Source organism: Arvicanthis niloticus, unplaced genomic scaffold (assembly GCF_011762505.2).
Source record: "Arvicanthis niloticus isolate mArvNil1 unplaced genomic scaffold, mArvNil1.pat.X S10, whole genome shotgun sequence".
NCBI lineage: Eukaryota > Metazoa > Chordata > Mammalia > Rodentia > Muridae > Arvicanthis > Arvicanthis niloticus.
The window spans coordinates 772,807-787,526 of NW_023044982.1; the positions used below are offsets into that span (position 1 = coordinate 772,807).

At 42.3% G+C, this 14,720-nt stretch overlaps 2 pseudogenes; both read left to right on the top strand.

The window, feature by feature from the left end:
* Positions 1–1,176: 1,176 nt before the first annotated feature.
* Positions 1,177–2,939, top strand: LOC117696071 (E3 ubiquitin-protein ligase ZFP91 pseudogene; annotated as a pseudogene).
* Positions 2,940–11,844: 8,905 nt separating this feature from the next.
* On the top strand, positions 11,845–14,441 carry LOC117696046 (PRAME family member 12-like; annotated as a pseudogene).
* Positions 14,442–14,720: the final 279 nt, after the last annotated feature.

The following is a 14,720-nucleotide window of genomic DNA, read 5'->3' on the forward strand; positions in this document are numbered from 1 at the left end:
CACATACCAACGTTAAATCAGAATCAAGTAAACTATCTAAACAGACCCATAACACCTAAGGAAATAGTAGCTGTCATTAAAAGTCTACAAACTACAAGAAGCACAAGGACAGACCGTTTTAGTGAAAATTCTCTCAGACTTTCAAAGGAGACCTAATGCTAGTGCTTCTCACACGATTCCACAAAATAAAAGCAGAAGAAACACTACCTAATTCATTTCATGAAGTCACATTTACACTGATACCTAAGACATACAAAGACCCAACAAAGAAAGAGAATTTCAGTCCAATTTTCTTATGAATGTTGGTGCAACAATTCTCAATAAAATTCTGACAATCCAAATCCAAGAACATATCAAAAGGATCATACACAATGATCAAGTAGGTTTCATTCCAGGGATGCAGGGAATGGTTCAATATACTGAAACCTATCAATGTAATCCCCTATATAAGAACTCAAAGAGAAAATTCACATGATCATCACATTAGATGCTAAAAAGTCCTATGATAATACACAACACAGCTTCATGTTAAACGTCTTGAAGAGATCAGGAATTGAAGGCACATGCCTGAACTTAATTAAAGCAATATAGATCAAACCAGCAGCCAACATCAAATTGAATGGAGAGCAATTTGAAACAATCTCACTAAAATCAGGAACAAGGCTGCCCACTCTCTATTTTTTTTAATACAACATTGGAAATTCTAGCTAGAGCAAATAGACAACAAAATGAAGTCCCTGGGATACAAATTGTAAAGAAAGAATTCTAGGTATTACTCTTTGTGGATGATATGAGAGTATACATAAGTGACCCCCAAAATTCTGTCAGAGAATAACTCCACTTAAAAACAGCTTCAGCGCCCGGTGGCACACGCCTTTAATCCCAGCACTTGGGAGGCAGAGGCAGGAGGATTTCTGAATTCAAGGCCAGCCTGGTCTACAGAGTGTGTTCCAGGACAGCCAGGGCTACACAGGGAAACCGTGTCTTGAAAACCAAAAAAAGTTGCCCTAGGAACCGGTGGAGGGGTAGAGGGGTGGGGGCGGGGAAGGGGGGGAAGAGGCGCTATGGAATGAGGGAGCCCGACCCTCTGGGAGCAAAGGGGGACAGGGAGAGCTGTGCCGCGGGCACCGCAGCCTCCACAGCCTGGGACGCAGGGATGGGGATGGATGAGCCCCGATGCTTGGGGAGAAGGAGGAGCTGCGATCCCCGGAGCAGCAGGACCAGGAAGGGGGCCCTCTCGCAGCGGCGGCCGACCAGGCTTCAATCTAGCTCTGGCCTGGCGCAGCGGAGGCGCCTGTAGAAACCGCGAGCAGCCACGTGCTGAGGCGATGTCCGGACCGCGGCCGCCGCCGCTGTGTCCTGCCTGAGAAAGACCGAGTATCCCCCAGCCAGCAGAGGAGCAGCCCCAGCAACAGGCCTCCCGACGACGGTCCCAGGCATCAGCCCGCGGCCGCCAAGCCCCGTCTCCCGCTCAGGGCAAGAAGAGTCCAGGACTCCAGTGTATAGAAAAAATAACAACTGATAAAGAATTATGTTTTCATCTAGATCCCAAGGAAGAGAAAGAAGATGATTCTGTCCTCCCTCGGGAAGTTTCCATTACTGCAACTATACCTAGCCGGAGCTGGCACAGTAGTAGCAGGACCTCTGTCTCTCCCCTTCCAGACAGTGAGAATACTCGGAGCTCTAGGTCCAAGACTGGCTCACTGCAACTTGTCTGCAAGACAGAACCAATTACAGATCAACTTGATTATGACGTTCCAGAAGAACATCAGTCTCCCGGTGGCATTAGTAGTGATGAGGAAGATGAGGAGGAAGAAATGTTAAACAGTGAAGAGGAAATACCATTCAAAGATGACCCAAGAGGTGAGACTTACAAGCCCCACCTTGAAAGGGAGACCCCAAAGCCACGGAGGAAATCAGGGAAGGTGAAAGAAGAGAAAGAAAAGAAAGTAATTAAAGTGGAAGTAGAAGTAGAGGTGAAAGAAGAAGAGAATGAAATTAGGGAAGATGAGGAGCCTCCTAGGAAGAGAGGGAGAAGGCGAAAGATGACAAAAGTCCACGGTTACCCAAAAGGAGAAAAAAAGCCTCCAATCCAGTATGTCCATTGTGAGGTAGAAGGATGTGGGACTGTTCTTGCTCAGCCTCGCTATTTGCAGCACCACATTAAATACCAGCATTTGCTGAAAAAAATATGTATGTCCCCATCCCTCCTGTGGACTTCAGGCTCCAGAAACAACTTTTGCGACATGCGAAGCATCATACAGACCAGAGGGGTTATATCTGTGAATATTGTGCTCGGGCCTTCAAGAGTTCCCACAATTTGGCAGTACACCGGATGATTCATACATGTGAGAAGCCATTACAATGTGAGATCTGTGGATTTACTAGTCGACAAAAAGCATCTCTCAATTGGCACATGAAGAAACATGATGCAGACTCCTTCTACCAGTTTTCTTGCAATATCTGTGGCAAAAAAAAATTGAGAAGAAGGACAGTGTAGTGGCACACAAAGCAAAAAGCCACCCTGAGGTGCTGATTGCAGAAGCTCTGGCAGCCAATGGGGGCGCCCTCATCACCAGCACTAACCCAGAGCCCCTGACACAACCTGCAGATGGTCAGGGGCTTCCTCTTCTTCCTGAGCCCTTGGGAAACTCAACATCTGGAGAGTGCCTACTGCTAGAAGCTGAAGGGATGTCAAAGTCATACTGCAGTGGGACAGAACGGGTGAGCCTTATGTCTGACGGGAAGATCTTTGTGAGAAGTGGCAGCAGTGGGGCTGGTCATGAACTCGGATATACTCGGTGCTACCACAGAGGTTCTGATTGAAGATACAGACTCTACTACTGGACCCTAGTGCAAAGGAAGACTTTGGGCACTGGGGCAGTGCAGACTTTGTGTTTAAAAGATAAAAAGGACAAAAAAAGTAAAGCATTTAAAAACCTAGTAAAATAACTGAAGGGCCTCTTCTTTGCATTGTGGATCACAACACACACACACACACACACCACACACACACACACACACACACCATCCCCATTCCCTGAACTCCTTTTCCTCATCCTTAAAATATTGATGTAGCCTTTACCAGAAAGGTTGATAAAAAAGCAGCAACATACTAGGTTCTAGCCAGCAGCAGACTTCCTGCTCATTGGCAGATCTCTTTTTTTCCAACCTATAACTTTGATGTGCTCTGGATCAGCTTTGAACTCATAATAGTATATTACTATCATCTAAATCTTTTCTCCTCTACTACTGTCCTATGGCTCTGGCTTCTCCCCACTGCAACAACCAACACTTATCCTCAAATATTATATAATTCTATTTTCTGGAGGCTGGCAGCTTGACTTGGCACTTTAGGGCCCCTTGGCAGGATGCTGTTAAAACAGCACATACCTCTCACCCCTCTTCCATTACTCACTGGGTTTGGGGAAGGAAGGATACATGGGGACCACCTCCTTCCCTTTCAGTGGATCCCAGCGCCTCAGTTCCCCCCATGTCTGAACCTCCATAATGCTCTTAATGGTGCTCACTTGCTTGGAAGCAGGCTCCCAAGAGAGGGGACTGCCCTCTGTACAGTCTTTCTGGCTGTAAGATAGGGCTCTCTGTCAGTGAGAAAAGTCCCAGGCTAATGGCAGAAATTTGCACTTTGAACATGTGTGTTTTGTGTTGTGGAACCTGAGATTCCTTATTTATTAATGGAAAGTCTTATTTTGGTGGGGGAGAGTCTTTGTTGCTATGTTTTGTGGGGCTGGGAGAGTAGATTATTCTGACATGGGATCCTTCCTACAAGAGGTATTCTGAAGGCAAGGCTTAGAAGTTAAAGAAGCACAGCCAGCCTCTAAAATCATAGTTCTCCAGTGGCCTTTAAAGAAAGCTGGTCCTCAGCACTAACAGAGTCACTTCAGTAGCCTAGTGCTTTTTTGAAGCCTTAGGAAAGTTTGATAGGTTTGTGGTAACTAGTGTGCTCTTTGAGAATTTAAGAGCATTCGAGATACAAGAATCTTGAGGGGATGAGAAATGTTGGTCAAGGTCTGGATCACAAACAAAAGAATTTCTTCTGTGAATTTATCTTCTCTTGTCTTCACCATTTCTTTGCATATATATCCCTGCTGGCCCCTTGTGTTGATTTTGGTTTTTGTTTTGTTATTGGTCATTCCAGCTCTCAGTTAGTGGAAGACCAGACCCTGTTATTCATGAAGGAACAAAATCTAAAAGTTTTAGAGATTTGGTTAAGAGTAAAGTGTTCTGTCTTATGTCCTCTTTAGAAGAGAGAAAGCTTCAATAACAAAAACAAAAGCAAAAATCTGTACGATAATGTTTTTTTTTGGGGGGGGGTTCCCTGGAATTATCTATTTTCCTCTGAGTAGAGACTTTAATGCCTTGTGGATTGTTTATTACTGTCATTGGGAGACACGGATCCTGTTTTTACATGCTTATACCTCTCAGAAAACTAAAACCCTAATTGAACTCATTTGAAAATTAGAAGTGCAGTTCTTCCCTGTGTACTTCAGAATCAGCCATTGAAGACTTGGCCAGTTGTTGTCAGAAACACATGATGACTATTGGGAAAAAAAAAACAACCAGCTTTAGCAATGTGGGTAGATACAAAATTAACTCAAACAAACCAGTAGCCTTCTTCCATACACAGGACAAAATGGCTTTAAAAATTAGGGAAATAACACCCTTCACAATAGTCAAATAATATAAAATATCTTGGTGAAACTGTAACCAAGCAAGTGGAAGATCACTATGAGAATAATGCCAAGTCCCTGAAAGAAGAAATTGAAGATGATCTCAGAGGGGGAAAAGCTCTCTGATGCTAATGGAAGTGTAGGATTACTATAGTAAAATGGCCATTTTACCAAATGTAATCTCCATGAGAAGTCCAACTCAACTCTTCTCAGATAGAGGAAGAGCAGTTCTCAACTTCATATGGAATAATAAAAATAACCCAGGACTGCAAAAACAATCCTGAACCAAAAAAAAAAAAAAAAAAAACCAAACATTTTTGTGGGAATCTTCCTGACCTCAAGGTCTACTAAAGATCAATAATGATAAAAGCCACATGGTATTGGTAAAGAGACAGACTAGTTGATAAATAGAATAGAATCCAAATAGACCCAAAAATATACCTGCATACCTATGGTCATTTGATCTTTGACAAAGAAGCCAAAACCATACAGTAGAAAAAAGACAGTATCTTCTACAAATGGTGCTGGTCTAACCTGAAGTCTGCCAGTAGCAGAATGTAAATTGATCCATTTCTATCTCTTTATATGAAGCTCGAATCCAAGTAGATCGAGGACCTCTACATAAAACAAGATACACTTCCGGCACACAGACCTCTAGCTCCTACTTAGGAGACATGATGTCATTGGTCTCCTCCAACGACACAGCCAGGAGGCCAAGCAATTTAAGCAGCCACTCCAAGGCTAGCCCCACAGCAGTACAGGTTCAAGCTGATTACTGCATTTCTCCATGGGCCAAACATGGTCAGACACTGTAGGCTGCTGAGGAACAAGAGTTGGGGAGGCCTCAACTCCAAACTCAAGGCAGGTGGAAGTGAGCAGTGAGGAAGGCTGTTTCCTGCCTCCACCTTCTCAAATTATTTTATGAGTGTTTCTTTTATGAATGTGGGTGCTCTTGCATTTGGGGCATAGATGTTTACAAGGAGACGTCCTCTTGGTGCATTTTCCTTTAATGAACATGAAGTGTTCTTCCCAATCTCTTTTGCTTACTTTTGGTTGGAAATTTGTTAGTAGATATTAGACTGGTTTCTATATTTTCCTTTTTGGTCCATTTGCTTTATAACCTTTGTTTTTCAGCCATCTACTCAGAAGTAATGTCTATCTTTGTTGCTCAAATGTGTTTCTTGTATACAGCAGAATGATGGGTTCTGTTTATACATCCATTCTGTGAGCCTGAGTCATTTTATTAGGGAATTGAGTTCGTTGATTGTTGGGAGCTGACTTTTAGCAGAAAGCGGCTATCAGCTTTGCAGCCATCTTGAGCCATATACCTGACAAGAGAGTTGGATTACAATAGCCTACAACAACTGAGCACACTCTGATAACATCTTGCTTTACATACCCAGGACTTTCCTTGAGTGTGTGAGATTAAAGGTGTGTGAGATTAAAGGTGTGTGAGATTAAAGGTGTGTGAGATTAAAGGTGTGTAATTTAAGAGTGTGGCTTAGAGATCAGATTTAGAGACAAGACCTAATGGCATGATTAAAGTCGTGAACCAAAAGGCATGGCTTAGAAGTGAGACATATAAAAAGAGAGAACAATTTGGAGTAACAGAGATTCAGACACTAGAGGTAGGAATAGACATTAGACACTCGGAAGAGAACAACGAGAGGAGTAGAACTAGGAACTAGGAACTCAAGACGCGGGACTTGGACTAGTAAGAGAGACTGAAGAATCAATGGGATTGAAACACACTCTGTCTGGTCTCCATTCTTCGAGTCTGTCCTCACTCTCTCTCTTGCTGAACCCAGACCCTCAGACTGGAGCAGCAGCCTGGGCCAGGAAACAGTGGAGTGGAGAGGGCTGCAACATTTTAGGCCGCCCAAAGTGGGCCAGCCTAGGCCCCAACATTTTTTGGCTCCCAAACGTGGGACTAGTGCAGTTCTCAACAATTGATCTTGAGAGATATTAATGGTCAATATTTTCTAATTCCTGGTATATTTTTCGTGCTAGTGTGTATATGTATGATTCTCTTCTTTTGATTTTAGTGATGTGGAATCATTTATTCCTTATATTTCCTTGAGTGTAGTTAACCACTTAGTATTGGAATTTTCTTTCTAGTATCTTCTGACCGGCTTGCTCTTAGACTTTTTTTTTTCTCCCCAAGTAGTTTCTCCTAGTATACCTAACAGTTATCAGCTACTCATTATGTAGGTTATGTTAACCTGTGTGTAAGAGTAATCATCCGGCCTCAGGGTAGTGTTATAAAACAGAATGTATACAGTTTAACTAGATTTCCCACTTGTATATCTGCCTTGTCGAGTATATGTAAAAAAAAAAAGAAAATTGCAAAGTATCCAAGAGAATCAAAGTAAAGGTTTGATGAAGGAAGTTTTGGTGAATTTCAACATTTACTATTCAGATACTCAGGCTAGGATCAAAGATTGCTGAAGCAAAACAAAAGAGAAAACCTGTGTAATAAGCATCATTCTTTTTAAAATTAGTTTATTTATTCACTTATCATCCTAATATCAACTTCCCTCTCCTACCAGACCCCCTCATGCAGCCCCTCCCCATTTCTCCTTTAAGCATCCTTCTTTGTATTATCTTTCTTTCTTTTTACTGGTGTCAGGTAGTTCAGGCTGGCCTTGAACTCCTCATCTTCTATCACTTTATAAATGATTGCTAGAAGCCCGCTTGACCTTTTGTGTTTTCAAGCTGAAGTGAAACAGGTGAAAGGGGAGTGGAGGAGGATCTGTGGGATAGGGGACTGGAGGGAACAGTGTTTGGGATATTAAAAAACTAAAAGAAATCTAACAAACAAATAAAAAGCAAAGGAATTACACTACCAAAGCAGATCCCCACTTGAATTTCAGGATGAGCTTAGGAGGCTTTCATAGCCAGAAAGATCTGGAGTTCAGGGACACTTTGATAACCCATCTCAGAAGTTTTCAAGTGAACCTTCAAGGGCTGGCTCAAGCCTTTAATCCCAGCACTCTGGATGAAAGACCTTGCCACATGGTCTCAGTTCATTGTATGGAGACCTTACAACTGATTCCATGGTAGAAGTACAATTTAGCCCTAAAATCAGCCTGTACACAACACAGCACTCAGTCTTGCAAGGAGTCCTGATTTTCACTAGTATCTCCGTTCATTCTTTCCTGCACTGAGATATCAACATGAATATACCCTATTTACATACACATCCACCCAGACTGGAAGATTACTGAGGCCTAGATGTACTTTCTCCACATCATGGCAATGATTCATCAAAGATCAAACTCATACAGAAATGAAAAGAAAGTGGAAAGGAAATAAAAAATGAGAGGAAGATGGAAGGAAGGAAGGAAGGAAGGAAGGAAGGAAGGAAGGAAGGAAGGAAGGAAACAAAACAAAAAAGAGAATGAAAGAAAAAAATTCTTAGTGTCTTCTCATCTTCTCAGTGACTTGAAAGATACATAGTGAGTTCCAGAGAGGCTTGAGTAACAGAGTCTTAATGTAGAAAAATTTAAAACCATCCAAGAGCTCAGAGTTTGAGGAGAAGTGTCATGGGATCTTGCCAGAACCTCAGATTAGCATTTTAGCAATGGAGATTTCAAGTTTTAGCAAGAATATATGAAGCAAGTTGTGCTCACTGTGTAGTGTGCAAATCAGAACACTGTATGCACCTCTGCTTCAAAAACTGTGCCTGAATCCCGAGAGCTTTCTGGAAATAAAAGACTAATCTAGAATTCACTCCAAAGTTTAAAAAGCTCCACCTCTTTCCCTCACTAGAAACTGACCACTAATGAGTTCTTTGAAGCACCTCCCACACTAAATCATGATGGATGGTAGATTCATAGTCCTAGGTTGGTCCTTAGTCACAGGGGTAGAAGTAAGTGAAGGTGATAAGCTTCTACTGTATCTTGAACAATGCTGTCAAAATAAGAATAAAACTAAGTCAGAAGTAGAATCTCACATCATAACACAGATTTAGTCAGACTGAGGAACTAGGATTGGTCAACAAATGGAGTGCCAACTAATCTTAGGTACACAATGAAAGAAACCCCATCTCAAAAAATTAAAAAGCGAAGTACATAGATCAATTTAAAAAGTTTTTTTTTCTGTTTGGGGATTTTTGTATTCTTTCTCTTTTTGTTTTGCTTTGTTTATTTCAAGCCAGAGATTCTTTGTGTGACCCTGACTATCCTGGAACTTACTCTGTAGACAAGGCTGCCTTGGAACTCAGAGATCCTCCTGCATCTGCCTAAGGAGTGCTGGGATTAAAGGCACAACCAATTGCTTCAATAAATCAGTTCTTGATATAAGTCTGGCCTAAGTTTTTTCCTAAGTATGGATCTGATCCAATCCACTTATACCATCAAAATCTAAAAATGATCTCGTGGGGAGATTCTCAATTATTGAATCAGAGGCCGATTTTGGCTGGGAGGGTGTGGCTACAAAGGGAGGGTTCAATGGAAAGGTATATAAAGAGTCAGAGCATCCACTTGAAAAGTATACAAAAAGTCACAGCATCCAGAGGATACCTCAGAGTCTTGGTGCCTGGAGTCAGAGCCTTTTCCTGCCTGGGTTCAGAGACCTTTCAGCAGAGTCCAGATCAGGTAAGCCCCTTAGCATTATCAGGTTCCTTATCTTATGCTAGCCCTGTACCCTCACTTCAAATAATATATATATATGTTACTGATTTGTCTTTTTTTGAAATGAAATATTTTTATATAACCTTGCCTGGCCTTCTCTCATCTCAGAAAACTGAGGGATGCTTGATTGGGTAAGTATGGTTTCTGTGGTTTTTTTTTTTTAAACATTCATATTAAAAATATCAGTGTGGCAGTGGTGGTGCATAGGTTTAATCCCAGCACTTGGGAGGCAGAGGCAGATAGATTTCTGAGTTCGGGGCCAGTCTGGCCTACAGGACAGCCAGAGCTACACAGAGAAACCCTGTCTCGAAAAACCAAAAAACAAACAAACAAAAAAGGATATCAATGTGACCTTGAATTCAAGGCAATCCATGCTGTAATGACAGCTGTGAGTTACTCAAGTGCCTTGACTGATGATGTTTATGTCACTTTAAGCCTGGCATTCTTGAGTGTGCCTTTAATCCCAACAACATGGAGGCAGAGGCAAGCTGATCTTTGAATTTGAAGCCAATCTGACCTATATAGTGAGTTTCAAAACATCCAGGGATAAGATGTGTCTCAGAAAAGCAAAGCAAGAAAACAAACAGACAAAAACAGTATTTGTAAATGCCGAGTAACAATAAAACATTGTCTGTTACAATCATGAGGGCTGGGAGAACTAAGCATAGTTTATTTATCATCAAAATATAGCCTGAGTTCCCAGGCTTCCTGGTGATCTCTTCCCACTGGGATGAATTCACCCAAGATTGGTTGGAATTAGTAGAGTCTTCGGGAACTAGGATACTTTGAACAAGCTTCACAAGCAGACTGGAGAATTATGGCTTTAGAACCAACAAAGGCTAGACCTAGCAGTTCTGCATTGGAAATGCTGGGGTGGCACATGCTGAAATGTGATAGAATATAACTGTAATCTCAGCATGTGGGAGGCAAAGGCAATCCCTGATATATAATTGTGTGTGCCTTGATGCCATTCATGCTTCTTCTAAGTCCCACTGCTTCACTAGAAGACCCTTTCTGATCAGCACAGTCAGTCTCCCATGATGCAGTGTGGGCAAGGAGAGCAGAAGAGAATCCAGGTGTTATGGCTCAAATCCACCTAGTAGCTACCGGGAAAGCTGATGCAGGGGCTTCATAATGAGTTTAAGCCAGACCAGAGTGCATGGTGAGTGCCATCCAGGACAGCCACAGTTACACAGGAAAACCATGTTTCAAACAAACAGACAAGAAACTCCCAAAATATATAGTTAATTAGGACAAGTAATCTCAGAGCTCAGAGTTTGAGGAGAAACATCTTGGAAGGCCTGAGACCTTGACCAGGTCTTGATTTTAAACATTCCCATATAGAAATCTGATTCAATCTAACTAAAGATGTAAATGTCAAAATAATTAAATGGGTGGAAACTTTATGATTCACTCAGGTGGCAGATTATTGCTGAGAGGTGGGGCTAAAAGGGAAGGTGTGAGGAAAAGGTGGATATAAGGTTCAGTGTGGCTGTACAAGACATTCTGAGGCTTGGAGCCTGGAGCAACTACCTGCTCCTGCTAGGATGGGAAAACCTGAAAGCAGTGTGCTGATCAGGTAAATCATTCAATCCATTAGGATGCCCCATCTCACCCAGGCAGACCATTCATGCTTCTCCTATTCAGTCTCCCATTTCACCTCAGTAATTTTGATATTTGGTCATTGTAAATTTTTTTTGGCTCCCTGTTTGATGTTACAGTTTTGAAGTAGGAAATATCATTCAACCCAGGTTAGCTTAGAACTCCATATGTAGCTGTCATTTAAGACTGATTTTTCTGACTCTCTCTCCTGAGTCCTGAGACCTCAAGTTGAACTGCTTTGTGCCATTTATAGAGAGCTGAGGATGTAACATTCAAGGACTTGGCCCACTGAGGAAGGGCCTTATTTTCTTACCAATATCTGCAGTATACCCTAAAATACCCTAACTCAAAATGATTGAAAATTCAAAAAGAGTGAAAAATGAAGAAAATAGTGACCCCCGTGAAAGCATAAAATTGACAATTCTCACAATTCAGTCTCCTAAAGAGCAGGCTACAGCTCAGTGTGGCTACTGGATCTAAAGCTTAAGGAAGTCAAAGTAACAACATGCATATCACAGATTCTCTCCAACAGTTCCATTCATTGAATTCAAGGATAGTTTGGATATGTGACCTTTAACTTTGCCATTTAGGGTCATGAGATACATTTGTAGATGGTTTCAAACAAAAGTGTGGACTTCAGGTTGAATGTCCTGATACCAGCTTCCCAGCATGTGAGCTGTAGATGTGATTGGGTTGAATGGGTGCTTTTGACTTTCCAGGAGGTCCTAAAAGGAAATGTGGTTCTGGGAAAAATAGTGTCTAATGGGAAATACAGGTTTATGACATTGCCAGAACAGTGACTGAGGCCGAGTCTGTTTATCTAATTAGTGGGAAAAGAAGCAAGCTAAAGAGTGTTTTCCCTGAAATAATTTCTTTATCTTGCTATATCCATAGCATCTCCCTACCTGAAAGCCATGATGAGCTCCAAGACCCCACCCACGCTAGTGCAGCTGGCGAGAAGAAGTCTGCTGAAAGATGAAGCCTTAACCATCTCTGCTCTGCAGGACCTGCCCATGGAGCTCTTCCCACCACTCTTTAAGGATGCATTCAACAGCAAACAACATAAAATCCTGAGGGAGATGGTGGCAGCCTGGCCCTTCCCATGCCTTCTTGTCAGAGCTCTGATGACAACTCCAGACTTGGAGATCTTGAAGACTGTGCTGGATGGCCTGGATTTGCTGATGACACAAAAAGATCAACCCAGGTAAGTAACACCAAAGTAGCATGTGGCGGGGGGGATGTGTGGGGGGGGAGTGTGTGGAATGATGGAAGTATTCACCATGCGATCCAAGTTGAATCAGAGGCTTCTGATGCCACTAACTTTGTGGAGAGAAATAAAGAAAAAGGACAGTGGTGTGTGCAGCAGAGCAGAGAGTACAGATGCACAAAATATGCAATGAGTCTGTCCTGGCCTCTTCCCTCAAGGAATGGATTTAAGGGTCTTTGTGTTGTAGGGACAAAGCTGTTTATACATTGCCTCTTCTGTCATCTGAATTTTTTCCCATTTGATCCACAGGATGTGGAAACTACAAGTGCTTGATTTACGAGATGCCAATCATAATTTCTGGAATGTGTGGGCTGGAATATGGGATGGTGTTTGCTTTCCAGACATTAGTCAGCCTCTGCCTTTGATGTATCATCCCATACAACAGGGAAAACAGTCTTTGACTATAAAGATAAACCTTTCTATGAATCCCGGGAACATAAGTGATACAATGAATATTTTTATCAGTGGTCAATGGAGAGAAAAGATGTAGTACAGGTGAACTGTCAGAAGATAGAGATTTGGACCAACCCTGTCTACTACCCAACTTATCTTCAGGATGTAGTTGAGTTAAGTTCTATCCAGGAATTGGAAGTGTATAAACACTGCGACCTGAACACCCTTGCAATGACAGCCCCTGGTTTAGGCCAGATGACAAACCTTCAAAAACTCCTTCTCAATGATATCCACATATCTTTGGAGTGGCTTGGAAATAAAAAGATAGAAGACTGGTGTGTAAGTATGATCATTCCCCAATTCTAAAAACTCCACAAGTTCCAGCATCTCTATTTGAATGACGTCTGCTTTGTGAATAAATGCCTGGACCAAGTGCTCAGGTGAGTAAGGAGGAAAGAAAGCCTTATCCAGGGGCCAGATCAAAGCCATTCTCTGTTACATGAAAGGCCAGTGCACACCTGTGGTTTCCCAGGCACTGTTGAATTTACATGGATGTGACCTTAGAATAATTGATCTTAGAGTTTGTGCTACTCTAGATCCTGAGTTGTCACGTCAGTAAACTCAGACTGCCATTTGTGTGTTCATGATTTAGAAAAGTTCTTTGCCAAGTACCCAGATGTACTAAACACAGATCTATAAAGGCTATGAGAGCTTATATTACATTTTCCCCATGCCAGTTCTGTCCTAATAACTGTATGAAGACTTTTCATCTTCCTCTGACTCCCCATGGGTCTGAGGCTATCTGAACACTGGTATGGGATGAGTAATGATTGAGAGTCATTATGGCCACAGGAAAGCTATGTGGACTGGATAGAATCCATGCCATAGAGGTGGAGCTCATGAGCTCAAAGTTATCACACCCAGGAATGGTTCTAGGTCTTTCCAAGACAGTCCTACTGGGTTTCCTTGCTGATATCATCTATTCACTGATGTGGTCTTGTGCTCCCAAGTGCAGAGGGCACTGTAGAGCTCCAGGCAAAAGCAATCATAATGATGGTGTGTGTCCTCTGCTTATAGTAACAAGATTTATTTGGTACTATCAGGGAACATTCTACCCTTGAGTTTCATTATGGACACAGAATGACCTTGGATGTAGCTAACCTTTTCTTCCTTGAAATCTTGCCCTTTGTGTGCCACTATTGAACTTTAAGGAGATGATCTCCTTTGTCTCTCTCTAGGAGCTTAGAGAGTCCCTTAGAGACCCTTGCAATCACTCGCTGCAAGCTGACAGAGTCACATATGCGTTGTCTGTCCGAGTGTCCAAGGCTCCATCAGCTCACACACCTGGATCTGAGTGGCACCGACTTTATAAATTCAAGTTATAAATTTCTAGGAAGACTTCTAGAAAGACTGACAGCTACACTGCAGAAGCTGAAATTGAAGGGCTGTATGATCGTGGACTTCCAAATCAATGTCCTCCTACCTGCTCTGAGCCAATGCTCCCAACTCACTGAGGTCGATTTTCAGATGAACTTCTTATCTATGGACATCCTGAAGAAGCTGCTGCAGCACACTGCTAACTTGAGACAACTGACCAGGGAAAGGTACCCTGCCCCCTATGAGGTCTATGATGAATTTGGTAATGTCCTCCCACAAAAATTTGTACAACAGTGCTCTGAGCTAATGGTCACACTCAACGTTATAAGGCAGCCAAAGAAGATTTGTTTTGTGAGTAACATTTGTGCAGGTTGTGGGGGATTCTGTGTCTACAAATTTGGGGCCATACTATGTCTCTGTTGGCAATCAGAGAGGTCACTGCTGGACTCTGAGAAAGGAAAGCCAGAACTCAAGTGACACATTTGAGATAGAGCATGTGTATTTCAGCATATTTTTTGGATGTACTCGGGAATGATGATTGTTCCATTGGATCATAGTTGAAGAAGTACTAATTTGGAGAATGAGGGCTTGTTTTTTGCCTAAGCTCAACAGTAGATACCTTGACACAGCAAATGGAATTTGAATATGGTACTTACTGTTTGGTTTGCCCTTCCCATATTCTTGTGTGTCAGAAGCCAGCACCCTTGCCTCTTACCCTCACCCCCTACTTCTCCCCACCTGCACAATGTCTCCTGC